The sequence below is a fragment of the Jaculus jaculus genome, chromosome 4 (assembly GCF_020740685.1).
Source record: "Jaculus jaculus isolate mJacJac1 chromosome 4, mJacJac1.mat.Y.cur, whole genome shotgun sequence".
Classification (NCBI taxonomy): domain Eukaryota; kingdom Metazoa; phylum Chordata; class Mammalia; order Rodentia; family Dipodidae; genus Jaculus; species Jaculus jaculus.
This window is the reverse complement of record NC_059105.1, coordinates 50,123,883-50,138,271: the sequence shown is the minus strand read 5'-3', so window position 1 is coordinate 50,138,271 and position 14,389 is coordinate 50,123,883.

The following is a 14,389-nucleotide window of genomic DNA, read 5'->3' as shown; positions in this document are numbered from 1 at the left end:
AAGAAAAATGGGATGGTTTTGTTTATTTGATTTTGTACTTTAATTATCTTTATTACTATGCCTCTAGAAGAATTTTGAGGCATTAGCTAAAGCAAAATAACATCTTGGTTTATTTTTAGGACTCTTCATCAATCTACTGGATCTAAATACTCATGACTTAAAAAAAATTATCACCAAGAAAGAGATCTTAGGGCTGGGTAGGTGGCTCAGCCAGTAAAAGCACTTGCTGCCTAAGCATGAGGACCTGAGTTCAAGCCCCAGCACCCGCATATAAAGCTGGGTATGGGTGTACATGCCTGTAACCCCAGCCTTGTGGGGGAGACAGGAGGGTCACTGGGGCTCACTGGAGCCAGTCTAGTCAAAAGCATTACAGTTATGGTACAAGTTACAGGTTCAGTGATTAAGCCTTTCTCAAAGAAATAAAGCAGCAGAGTGATAGAGACAGGCAGCAGACAACCTCCTCTGCCCTCTGCCTGCGTGTGCGTGTGGTACAGGGAGTAGGGAGGGAGAGGAGATCTTAGTGACTCTTGGCACGTATGCACTTAGGTTTATTGTTTTGGAATTATTTAGTAGCTCATCTGCTCTCCTTAATGTAACAATGGATATTTGGAGCTTTGCTTCTAGAATAGCATCTCATTTACTTGGAAAAGTGACACCTAGAGAGATGCCAAAAGTGAGCAAAATCTCCTGTTTTCAGGTCATCAATCCCGAAGAATGTCAGTGATCTTTAGGTAACATGGGGTTTCAGGAGTCCAGCTACACTTGGCTTCTGCTTCTTCAGGTGTTGTTTCCAGAGCTTCACCTGATCCTCCGTCAGTCCTGTTTCCCTTTTCCACACCATTTCCTTCTGATAGACAGCAATTACTGAGCTGGGGCAGCTCAGCACCTCATTTTTTTGTGGTCATGAGGTACTTTGTATAATCTAGAAGTACTCTCCTCGGCATTAAGATACATCTATCCTTTGGGGGGAACAAAACAGTAATGCAATCCTCAGAATAATGCAATTTTAGGAATCCTAAGTCACATTAGAAAACATCAATGTTTTGACTAATTTAAAACACGAAATGAAAAACACCTAGACTATAATTTTCAGTTTATGGTGATGTAGGGTATCATTAAATTAGTTTAGGTGTTTCTTCCTAGTACCAATTACTTTAGACATGTCAAATTTGTTTTTCTTTTTTATGTCCACACTATGGCCTATAAAGTCAATGTGGCTGATGTAGAGTGATGATTATTAACTGTGTGTCAGCCTGCTTAGGGTGGATCATCTAAGCTAAAGTTGAGCATTGAGATAAAATGACTTAGGAAAGGTTCACAACCGTGTCATGATTCCCTTCTGCACTACTTAAAAAAACTTATTTTACAAGCTGTTGACTAGGTCAAACAAGATGGCAATGATAACAAATTAAATGTATTTATCTGCTAATTATGAGTGTGTGCTAAGCTGGTGATAGGAGATTTTGGAAATAATTCTTCACTAAACCCTCATGAACTGCATTAAATTGATTCCTGTCTTTATTCGATTGTGCTGTATGATCCCAGGGAAAATCTAACACATTTTCTCTTTTCAAACTGTTAGTTTTTAAAATCTTTTTTGTGGTTTTATATATATGCATATAATGTGTATATGTGTGTGTTCATGTCCGTGAGGGCAGGTATGTGTCATGGTGTGTGTGCGCATGCACATGTGCATGCATGTGCCTGTGTGTGTGTATGTGTGTGTGTGTGTGTGTGTAGGTCAGAGGATACCCTTGGGTGCAGCTCTTGGCTTCCCAGTTTGTTTGCAGTATGGTCTCTCATTGTTCACCACTGCTTACACCCCAAGATAGCTGGACTGTGACTTCTAGGGATTCTCCTGCCTCTACCTTCCATCTCACCGCAGGCGCACTGCGATGCCGGACATGTGCCGCCGTGTCCAGTCTTTCGTAGGTTCTGGAGATCTCAATCCACAGCAAGTGCTTTACCCACCGAGCCATCTACCTGCCCCCTGTTCCTGCAAAGATAGGACAAGTCTTCTTATTTCTCTTGTTCACATATATCAGAGAGTGCTTGATCTCTCAATGGCATTTGTCTGCTTTGTATACCATAAAAGCATATAACAGCATCATGGTGTAAATCTACCAGAAATGCCCTAACTATGCCTTATGACTAAATTAGCTGAGTTTTTCATATGGGTCAAATTAACAAACAATTCGAGTTCTCTGCCAAACATATCAGTACCAAGACAATTAGACTATACAACTAACTAAAAATCCAGCCACACATACAAACTGTCACTTCAATACACAGAGAAGTGGGCAACACTTCAGAGACGTGTTCATAAAGATCACTACTGGTCAAAGCATCTCTCAGATAAACTTCCTGTTATGTGTATGTCCAGGTTAACTTTGAGTAAATATTGTTCAGACTCTGTAACTCTGCTATTGTTACCTTCTCAAGGCGAAGGAAATCTCTCCACTGGAATCCAAAGCTTTTGAAATTAAAAGAGGCATTTTTGTAGGGGTCAGAACAGTGTGATTTGTAAGTATATTGTTTTAGGTAACAGTCATCAAATATCAAAACTTCAAAAAGTACTAAAACTGAATGTGTCTATAAGGCTGTCTGAAATGAAATTTCTTCCAAAAGAAATGACTGGTTTCCAATAATTTGTTAATGAATTTTTAAGATAATTCGGATAAAGAAGCTTTGAAATGCATTTTTTTCCATTTCCAGTGGTAACTATGACTCCAAATAGACCTGCATTTACACCTTGGTAAAGAATATACCTATGTCAGATTAAATATGGCTATCAAGACAAAACCACTGTCTCATTTCTCCTTTCAAAAGAGGAGCCAGCATGAAGTCGGGCAGGGCATGAATGCGTGTAGCTCCAGCTACTTAAGAAGCTTGGGCTGGAGAGATGGCTTAGTGGTTAAGCGCTTGCCTGTGAAGCCTAAGGACCCTGGTTCGAGGCTTGGTTCCCCAGGTCCCACGTTAGCCAGATGCACAAGGGGGCGCACGCGTCTGGAGTTCGTTTGCAGAGGCTGGAAGCCCTGGCGCGCCCATTCTCTCTCTCTCCCTCTATCTGTCTTTCTCTCTGTGTCTGTCGCTCTGAAATAAATAAAAATTTAAAAAAAAAAAAAGAAGCTAGGGCTGGAAGACGACCTCATCCTTGGATGTTGAGACCAATGTGGACAACTATGAGGACCCAACTCATACATTCACATACATACACACACATACGTGTGCAAACAAAAATTAAGTCTTAATATTAAAATAATGTTAAATGTTCTATGTCCAAAAATGCCAACCACTTTAATAAAGTTGCAAGTGGGTGATAGTTAGCTCACATCCTTGAGGGTTTATGTCAGGCGATATAACTAGTTACCATCACCAAATAACTTGTCTTACCACTCTTGTAAACATAAATAGTAAGCATTTATGCAGATAGGAAGGTGACATGCACAGGATGCAGGGCTTTCCTGATAACACTGGAACAATTCCACAGAAGGCAGGATGGGTGTGACCCTCACAGCTTCCTAGCTAATGAAGTACATAAAATCTGGAGATTTTGCAAATTTAGAGATTTTCCCCTTTTTTAAAAAACTTGCCTCTTTTTTCTGAATATGTTTTCTACATTACACCTGACTGACTGCCATATGCTTAGATTCTATGAAGTTCATGAAGCCTATGTCCATCACCTTCCTAACTAAGCTTTAGAATCCCTGGCTGGCAGTGACCATTTAACTGATTAGTGGGTTTATTTATTTATTTTTATTATATTTTTCTCTATATTTTTTAACGACTCAGAGCCAAAAGACAGGCATTACTGCTCATCTGATGTGTCTAAAATGTGATCTGAAGACCATGAGTTATGACTAAATAGTGTTCACTCAATGTTTACAAACCCCAGCACCTCAGAAAATGACACTGCTTAGAACTAGAACCTATGTAGTTATAATTAGTTAAAAATAGTTCAGACTAAGGTAAGATAGGCCCCTAATCCAATGGCAAATGTTTCCTTGTTATGAGGTACAATGAAGACACAGACAGAGACCCTATGGGAAAACAAAGGCAGACTGACAAGCAAAGGGAGGCCAACCAAATGTTTCCAGAGACATACCAGAGGTGAGCTGGGCAGCAGAGGTCAAGCTCTCCCTTAGGTCCATCAGAAGGAGCCAGCCCTGTGACATCTTGACCTTGACTTCAAGCCCCCAAAACAGTGAACAAAACATCTCTTTGTTTTAACCCACCTGCTTTTTGGTACTTTGTCACATTAGCCTTGGAAAACTAATACAGAAATGAATCATAAGTGAAATTCTTTCTGAAGAAAAAGGTGATACTTGGCTTCTCCTAAGCATTGGTGTGTATCCAACACGAGCGCGGTAAAAGGGATTGTGCTTACAAGCAATACACTGTAATAAAAGTTCTTTGGAAAAATTAAATTTTAGTTATCAGCTGATAATGAAAGTTGAATTTTAATATCATATATTGCAGAAAGAGCACCCTGTAATATTGAGTACACATCAACATTCAAGGAAAGTTATAAGATCCCATAGTTCAAACAAATTTCATCTTGAGTGGTGGCCCTTTGTATCTGTAAAACAACATAAAGCTTTTAACCCCAAGAAGAAAAGGCATCATTTATATTCAACAATAAGAAAACAAGAACAGTTGAAGCATAATAATTTAAGTATTTTTATTTTCCATTTACAAAATCAGTAAGGGTAAAATAAATAATGTAGTTCAAAATGGCAAAAGTATATTTAGAGCTATTTCAGCAACCTAAAAATTCTGAATGCCAAGCTAAACTTCAATTAACATGTTTTAAAACATTTTTATTTATTTACTTAGGAGAGAGAGAAAGAGAGGATGAATGGGCATGCCATGGCCCCCTTCCAGTACAAAAATCTCCAGACCCATGCACCATTTTGTGTGTCTGGCTTTACGGGGGATCAACTCTTGGCTGGAAGGTTTTACACAAAGCCCATTTCACCCCTGAGCCATATCCCCAGGCCCTATTTTATATGTTTTAAGAAACCAAGCCAACAGCTCAACCAGCATTATTTAAAATCAAGCATTGTGACACAATAAAATGTGAAAAAATTAGCAAATTTATACTTACATGATGAAGAATGACCAGGAAAATGTCTGTTTCCCATAATTAAGCCACCATATTTTTCATAACTAAATCATTTAAAGAGCAAAAATTATGCACATAGAATAAAAACCTTGCAACTCATAACACGCAAGTCTCAAAGCTGAGCCAAGGTGTTTTAGGCAGTGTTTGTTGGCATTGCATCGTGTGACAATATGTGCAGTGCAATGTAGGGTTTAGAACCAAGGCTGCAGAGAAGTTGTGTGATGCAGCCTGAGCAGACACTGCCTGCAACATCTGAGATTCAATACATATTGGATTTCAACTCATTTTTGGCTATTATACATTCAGAAGCTTTTCACTGTTGCCAAATTTTTCACGACTTCCACATTAAGTTAGTAACTCCATATAAAGTTGTGACCCACAGTTCAAGATGCTAAGCAAAGTATAATCCCAGCATTCTGGAAGCTGACCAAGTACAATCACCTTGAACTCAAGGTCAGTCTGGACTACAGAGGTCCATATCAGCCTGAGCTAGAGTGAGACCCTGCTTTTAAATGAAAAAACAAAAGCTGTGTCTTAGCTTACTAGTAGATCCAAAAGGATGGATCTCAAATCTGGAACTATGCACTCAGGAGGCAGAGGTAGGAGGATTGCTGTGAGTTCAAGGTCAGCTTGGGTTATATAGTGCGTTCTAGGTCAGCCTAGGCTAGAGTGAGATGCTGCCTTAAAAAAAAAAAAAAAAAAAAAAAGCTGAAGTATATCCAGTATTTTCTTAGGGCAGAGTAAGGCTCTTGAAGGAGATTAAGGAGATGCCAAAGAGAGGGGCCCCACAGAGGTGAGTGGGTGGGAGGGAAAGAGGGACTGAGTGATTGGTTGAATGTCAGCACCACCACCATGCAAGGAAAACAATACTACTTTGGCTTGGTTGTAGCTCAGGATAGAGTGCTTGCCTAGCAAGCAGAAAGCCCTGGGTTTGATCTGCAGCATGAAAACTAGACAACACCACATACCTGCTTTGCAGGTAGCCCCTGGAAAGGTTCCCAATTATATAGATAGATGATAGATAGATAGATAGATAGATAGATAGATAGATAGATAGATAGATAGATAGGTATAGATTTGATATCTCATTATGTTATTTAATGCCATAGAATATATTCATATATTAATATATCATATAATAATTACATATATACATACATGTATATGTATATATGGGATTGTTTGGTTTGCCCACATTTATTTGCAATATCCCTAGCCAGGTGTGGTGGCACATGCCTTTAATCCCAGTATTTGGGAGGCAGAGGTAAAAGGATTACCATGAGTTTGAGGCCACCTTGAGAGTACATAATGAATTCCAGGTCAGACTTGGCTAGAGAAATACCTTACCTTGAAAAAGAGAGCAAGAAAGAAATAACTTGGGGCTGGGTTGACAGCTCAATGGTTAAGGTCAAAACTCCTGTAAAGCCAGATGCACCGAATGGTACATAGACCTGGAGTTTGGTTGCAGTGGTGGGAGGCCCTGGCACCCACATTTTTCTCTTTGCAAGTAAATAATCAATAAAACTATTTTTAGAAACAAGAATATATGTAACTCATTTTCTTTCTTTCAGATGGGAGATTTTTGAGGTAGAGTTTTTATTTATTGATTTATTAGAGACAGAAAGAAAGGGAGAGACAGAGAGAAAGAGTAAGAATGGGCAAGCCAGATCCTCTAGCCACTGCAAACGAACTCCAGACGCTTTCGCCACCATGTGCATCTGGCTTACGTGGGACACGGAGAATCAAACCTGGGTCCTTAGGCTTTGGAGTTTTGCTCTAGCCCAGGATGATGTGGAATTTACTATGTAGTTTAAGGGTGGCCTCAAACTCATTATCCTCTGACCTCTGCCTCCCAAGAGCTGGGATTAAAGGTGTATACCACTACACCTGACCTTGCCTTTTACTTTTTTATTTTATTATTTATTAATTGAGAAAGAAAGAGACAGATAGATAGATAGAGAGATAGATAGAAAGAAAGAATGGGCACTCCAGGGCCTTCAGCCACTGCAAATGGTGTATGTGCCACCTTGTGCATCTGGGGAATTGAACCTGGGTCCATTGGCTTTGCAGGCAACCACCTTAACCTCTAAGCCATCTGTGCAGTCCATTCATTTTTTTCTTTTACTTTGCACACAACTAACCTGCAGATCACATGCTGGATACAGGGAATGTCTGGGAGTATTCTTCTCCCATGAAAGCAATTTGCCTCTGCAAATTAAAACAGCAATACAACTCAGTATCCCTTGAGGTAAGCAAGTATGATCTAATTATAAAAAATTTTTAAAAAACAGCCGGGCATGGTGGTGCCCACCTTTAATCCCAGCACTCAGAAGGCAGAAGTAGAAGGATTGCCGTGAGTTCGAAGCCACCCTGAGACTCCATAGTGAATTCCAGGTCAGCCTGGGCTAAAGTGAGACCCTACCTCGAAAAACCAAAATAAATTTAAAAATAAAAATAAAAATAAAAAACTGGGCTGGAGGGATGGCTTAGTGGTTAAGGCGTTTGCCTGCAAAGCCTAAGGGCTCAGGTTTGATTCCCCAGAATCCACATAAACCAGATGAACAAAGGGCGTATGCGTCTGGAGTTCATTTGCAGTGACTGGAGACCCTGGCATACCCATTCTTTCACACTCTCTCTCCCTTTCTCTGTTAAATAAATAAATATATTTTAAAAAATAAAAATAAAATACAGCTAATCCAGCATTTTCTCTGTGCCCACTGCTCCACTAAATGCTTTAATATGTTAATTCATTTTATTCTCACAGTAAATCCCTTGAAGTAAATGTGGTTATTATGTCTACTTTATAGACAAGGAAATTTAAGTTTGTGACCCTAGGGAAAAGTTTTTCAACTTGGTCTTTAAACCTGAGAACTAACAAACTTAACTAATGGTCAATAAATGATCCCTTGATGTGCTTCCCCCCCACATATCCAGTATGAAGTAGGTAGGATTATTTTGTATGAGGGGTGTGTGTGTGTGTGTGTGTGTGTGTTACTCTCTTCTTTTATTGGTATATATTAATTGTACAAAGTAATGAGGTTCTTTGTAATATTTTCACACATGCATAAACTGTACTTTGATCATATTAACCCCATTACCCTCTCTTATCCTCCCTCCTCCTTCCTCTTTTTCTCTTCCATGTTCCTCATAGTTACCTTTTACCTTCATTCCTTCCCCTGCCTAACTTCTACATATGAGAGAAAATACAGTGCTTACCCCTGTCTGTCTGGCTTATTTCACTTAAGATAATACTTTCTAGTTCCATCCATTTTTCTGCAAAGGTAGTACCGCTGCTTTATGGTTCAATAATGTACACATATATGTGTGTGTGTACACACACACACACACACACACACACACACACACACAAATATATCTGTATTTATTCACCCATTGATGGGTACCTAGGCAGCTTAACCAATCATACAAAGTAAAACTTCCACTATCTCAATAAATGTGTGAACAACTTAGTTCTTTTCTTGAGAATTAGGATTGCAATAAAGAGTTTCAAACAAAATCATTATTTAAAAATTGTGTTTCCTTGGAGTAACAATGAGTGGATGGTTCTTCAGCTTGTTATCTTTCTGCCTAGAATCCACTAAACGTATGTATAATGTAAAACAGTGTGACTATGTAAGGCCTACAAATAGTGTGAAGAGTTAGGGCATATAGGGTATATATTTTGGTATTAATTTTTAGAAAGACTATTGTAGACCTCAAAGGTAAGTTACTTTTACAAGTAAGCACTAAATATTCAAATTGCAAGTAACTAAGCCTCTGTCTATATGCTATATAAGAGCCTTCATTTACATAGTCTCAGAATCAGTCCCATTCTCTCTCTCTCTTTCTCTCTCTCCACCTTTATCATCTTTATGTTTTTTTTTTTTTTTTTTGGCGGGGGGATTGTTTTTTGTTTTTGAGACAAGGTCTTGTTCTGTAATGCAGGCTGGCCTTGAACTCATAGCAATCCACCTTCATCTCTCCAGTGCTGAAATTGAAGATATGGAAGGTATGAGCAACCCCACCCAGTTTCAACTGAATGGCTACAAGTTAGATTTGAAGTACCTATCTTTCATGATTCTCCAGATCTTTAGCAGATGAGCTGAAAATTAATACCAACAGAGTATAAGCACACAATAGTTCCCTATATTTAACTTTTATCTTTTAACAAACAAGACCTATCACATTCTGTTTCTGTAGTTAGAATAAGCTGTTTTGAAGAGCTAAGACCGTTCAGCTTGACATAGGATACTCTATTATTAACATTAAACAATAAACATAAGTTAATCAAAATATAGAGCAAGAAAACAAGAGGGAAACCAAGAATAATATGAAGCAGGGCTTACTGCCATCTGTGCAGGGTTTACTTGTTTTTTTTTTTTTTTTTTTTCCGAGGTAGGGTTTCACTCTAGCTCAGACTGACCTGGTAGTCTCAGGGTGGCCTCAAACTCATGGCGATCCTCCTACCTCTGCCTCCGGAGTGCTGGGATTAAAGGTGTGCGCCCCCACGCCCGGCCCCAAGGTTTACTTTTTAATCATTTTTAATTTGGTGTGTGCATGCCTGTATATGTATGTGTGAGTGAAGGCACATGTGTGCCACAACACACGTGTAGGAGTCAGAGAACAACTTTCAGGTCAATTCTCAACTTCTACCTTATTTGAGGCAAGGTCTCATGTCATTGTTCACTGCTCAATTCCCTACCTTCTAGGTAATTCTCCTGTCTCTGCCTCCCTTCTTGCCCTAGGTGCACTGGGATTACAAAAGCCTACCACTACAACCTCCAGCTTTTATGGCTCTTAGGTAGGTTTTAAGAATCAGAACTCAATTTCTCAGAGTTTTACTCAGAAGTAAATGGCAAGTACGTTTTCCACTGACCCGTCTCCAGCCCCAGGAGTGCTTTCTACTCTCCACAAGCCCTGAGTCCACCAAGTAGAACGGAAGAAGAGAGAGAGGGCTGTGACTGAGTGGAGGGTTACCTTCCCCCAGGCTCAGAGCAGAGCTGAGGACATCTATGCAAAGAATGTAGCTGCATAATTGTCTAATTACAAAGCATGAAGACTATCCTCATACAGAATAAAATTTTGATTAAAGAAGACTTTGTATACATGCCAGTTGTTTCTGTTATAGGGAGAAATATACTTTTTTTCCTCTCAGATCCTCATGATATTAACTGTCTATTAACGGCCTCCTTAACACCCTAGCAAAAGTTTAGGAATAGGTTTTAACTATCTCCATATGGACTGGAAATTTTAATTGTCTTCCCAACAAACGTAAGAGGAGGAAACCAACATCAGGTCATATAAGTGGGAAGAGAACAGGAGGAAATATGCAAAAGCCCACATCCTACATATGTGAGATAGGGAGGTATGTATGTCTAAACTTCCTGGTCAACATCATTCGTTTTTCTGAATTATCGTAAAGTTCTAACATAATACACATGTTAAAATATAAATCCACTGGGCATAGTGGCACACACGTCTAATCCCAGCACTCAAGAGGCTGAGGTAACATGATCACTGAGAGTTTGAGGTGACCTTGACAGTATATAATATATTCCAGGTAAGCCTATGCTAGAGAATGATACTACCTTGAAAACCCAAATGTGTGTGTGTGTGTGTGTGTGTGTGTGTGTATTCAAAACATATTCTAGAGACACATGTATGCACATAATCATGTATTTATTATCCCTGCTTATACAGAATGGCAGTAAAAAAATTCAAAGTATCTTTTTTGTTGTTGTTTTGGTTTGTTGTTGTTGTTGCTGCTGCTGTTTGTTTTTACAGGTAGGGTCTTCCTCTGGCCCAGGCTAACCTGGAATTAACTATGCAATCTCAGGGGGGTCTAGAACTCATGGCGATCCTCCTACCTCTGCCTCTCGAGTGCTGGGATTAAAGACATACACCACCATGCCCAGCTCAAACTATCTTTAAAGATCATTTTAATGCTCTTTCAATATTCTTCAGATCATGTGAATCTTTCACTTTAAAAAAATCCATTTTAACCGGGCTCTGGAGAGTCTGCTGTCAGCATACGAAATCGACAGCTGGTAAGCAATAAAAAGTCCTACCATGGTATCACTGTTGGTAGATGTCGCTCTCATTCTTTTGAGAGGTTTAAATTCAGTGTTGATTGGAACCGAAGAGACTGATACATTCCTTTCTGAGTAGGTTAGCATATGAGGGAAGATGAGCGTGGAGATATATTCATCACAGAGTTTGTGTCTGGGTGACAAGGAACTAACAGGCAATCATGGATACCTGTCTACAAGGGAAAAGGAATTTTCTAAGAATGTTTGGTCTTCAAAGTCAGAAATTAACACAACATAAATTTAGGAGAGGAAGCCAACCTGGGAAACATACCATGTGTCAAAGGCCAACTGATTCAGAACCAGTGGGCTCAAGAGCAAAGGGACAAATTATTTTTTAAAACAGAAACTTTAAAACAGAGGTAGGGGCTAGAGAGATGTCTTAGCTTTTGAGGGGCTTGCATTCAAAGCCAAAGGACTTTGGTTGGATTCCCCAGAACCCACTTAAGGTCCTGCATGTGTCTGGAGTTCATTTGCGGTGGCTGGAGGACCTGGTGCACCCATTCTCTCCACCCCTCCACCTGCGTTTTTCTCTCTCTTGCTCAAATAAATAAATAAAAATAAAATACACAAGAAAAATAGAGGTGGTATTACATTCTATCTGTGAATAATTTGATATGTTAAAAATTTCAAAAGGGCATGTTTGGGAATTTGTACCAAAATACTCATACTCTCACACATTTGTATTATTAGTGTGAAAAACAGTCTAAGCAAAGCTAGTTCTAAAACATAGTTTGTGTCATGATAAATTCCAAGCCTGGGACCAGGGCAAAGCTGTTTCCTCCAGAAAGAGCCATGAGGCCAACTGTCATGATTAAGTGAGTAGCTTTGAACTTTTTTTTTTTAAAGATCCAAGCTAGGCTTATTCATCTTTGAGGACCCAGCCCCCTTTTTTAAATTTTGTTTTGTTGTGTTGTGTTGTGCTGTGTTGTGTTTTGTTTTGTTTTGAGACAGAGTCTCATGTTGCCCAGCTAGTCTTGAACTATGTAGCTCATAATGAACTTGAACTCCTCCTGCCTCTACCTCCCAAATGTTGTGATTACAAATATGAGCAACACACCTAGTTCATGCAGTTGTGGGGTAGAACCCAGGGTTTTACGCAAGCTAGGAAGGCTCTGTATCAACTGAGCTACATCTTCAAGCCATCTAGAACCTGTTAATAGTACTTGATATGTAATCACCATTCAACAGATGTTGATTAACAAATGTGTACCTAATAGGAATAAAGCACAAATAAAAATTCAAATAATGTTGGTAACATGTTCTGTGGGCTTTTATGAGTCACTTCCTGTCTGTTTGGTCTTCTAGGAAAGAAGCTGCCTGGTGGGATGTTTAATGAAGACACCAAGCACTGAAGTCCTCCTATAAAAGTGCCAAATTACTATTATTATGTGGAGAACTTCCTTAATGTATTTACCAAGCTATCTTTCATCCTCACACTTGAAAGCATCTCCAATTGTAGCAAATTACTTCTAATACTTTAAAAAGGCAAAAACAGTTTCAGTACTAAAAACTGTATTTATAGTCACCATTTGTCATTATTTTTACCTATCACCACCCAGATAATTTCACTGAAATTTCAATTCCAAGAGCTTTTGTCTGCCTTTTGAGAATTAATGAAATATTTACACTGAAAGGGTTATGAGGTAAAAAAAATAATAATAAAAAAGAAAGAAAGAATGTAGTAGGCCCCCAAACTCAGTAGTAAGTTCAAGGCCAGTTTACCTTTAAAACTTTTCATTGAAGTTGGACTCATAAATCTGAAGAACTCTTTCTTTTGCATTTCCCAGAGAATGCTGTGGGTAGACCATCACTAGCCCTGGAGATGTGGATCAGTTCTAAAACTTATGTGTCCCAGAGCCACCACTGAATCTCCATATCAATGAAATAAACCCAAGTTCTCAAGAATTTCCAAAAGTCTTTTGATTCTTCTAATGCCTATGAGGCCTGTGTGGCTACCAGCACACTGAAGACCCTCTCTATTGTTGAAATGCAGATTTGTCTGGTCTCCTGGGACTTTATCCATTTCCAGATGTCTCTCTGAGGGTCACTGGTTCCTATGACACACTAAAGTCTAGCTCATAATTGACATAAAGCTACCTGCCTTCACTGCTTTAAAAGAACAAAGGCTAGGAGGGAACTAAAGAGGGTGAGAGCAAGCAACAGATGAAGAAAGGGCTGTCTGACAAGACTCTTTACAAATAGTAATATTAGTGTTGCTTCTCCATAACTGTCCTCAACATAAAGTCAATGAATATTTGGAAATCAAAACAATTATGTGTAAGTATGTAACATGAGGAATTTGAAAAAGTTGGAAGAGGCTTTTGTTGGAAATTTGGAAATATATATTCATTTCAAAACATTTAAAAGTAGAAATTATATGATTGAAAATAAAAAATCAACCTTCCCCATGTCGACACATCTGTCTCCACTTATTTATATCAGAATTTTAAAATTTCACAAATGTATAATTCTAAAAGACAAACCATTCATACATTTTTATTTTTGGTTACTTCCTAAAGTAGATATTTTGCTATTTTAAAGTATTTTCAAAAAGTACACACTCTTGCTGAGAAGTGACAGAGGAGTGCTCAGCACTGAAATATCTCTATCACACCCTCCAAGGCTCAGGGTCCATTGTGGAAGAGGTGGTGGAAAGAATGTAAGGGCCAAAGGAAGGGTAGGACTCCTTACAGCCTGCTCCTCCAGACACAAAATGGCCTGGATATCCATGACCTCACAGTGCCTGACACTACCTACCCAAGACCATCATAATAGGAAGAAAAGATCATGATGTCAAAATAAAAGAGAGACTGATTGAGAGGGGGAGAGGATATGATGAAGAGTGGAGTTTCAAAGGGGAAAGTGGGTGAAGGGAGGGAATTACCATGGAGTATTGTTTACAATTATGGAAGTTGACAATAAATAAATAATAAAGTACACATCCTTATACAAATGTGATTTACTTAAATAAATAATGGTGGAGAGACTTCTGTGAATAAGAGAGTAATTAGCATCAAAGTTTATAAGGGATGCCAGGTGTGGTGGTGCACGCCTTTAATCCCAGCACTCAGAAGACAGAGGTAGGAGGATCACTGTGAGTTTGAGGCCACCCTGAGACTACATAGTGAATTCCAGGTCAGCCTGGGCTAGACTGAGACCCTACCTAGAAAGAAAA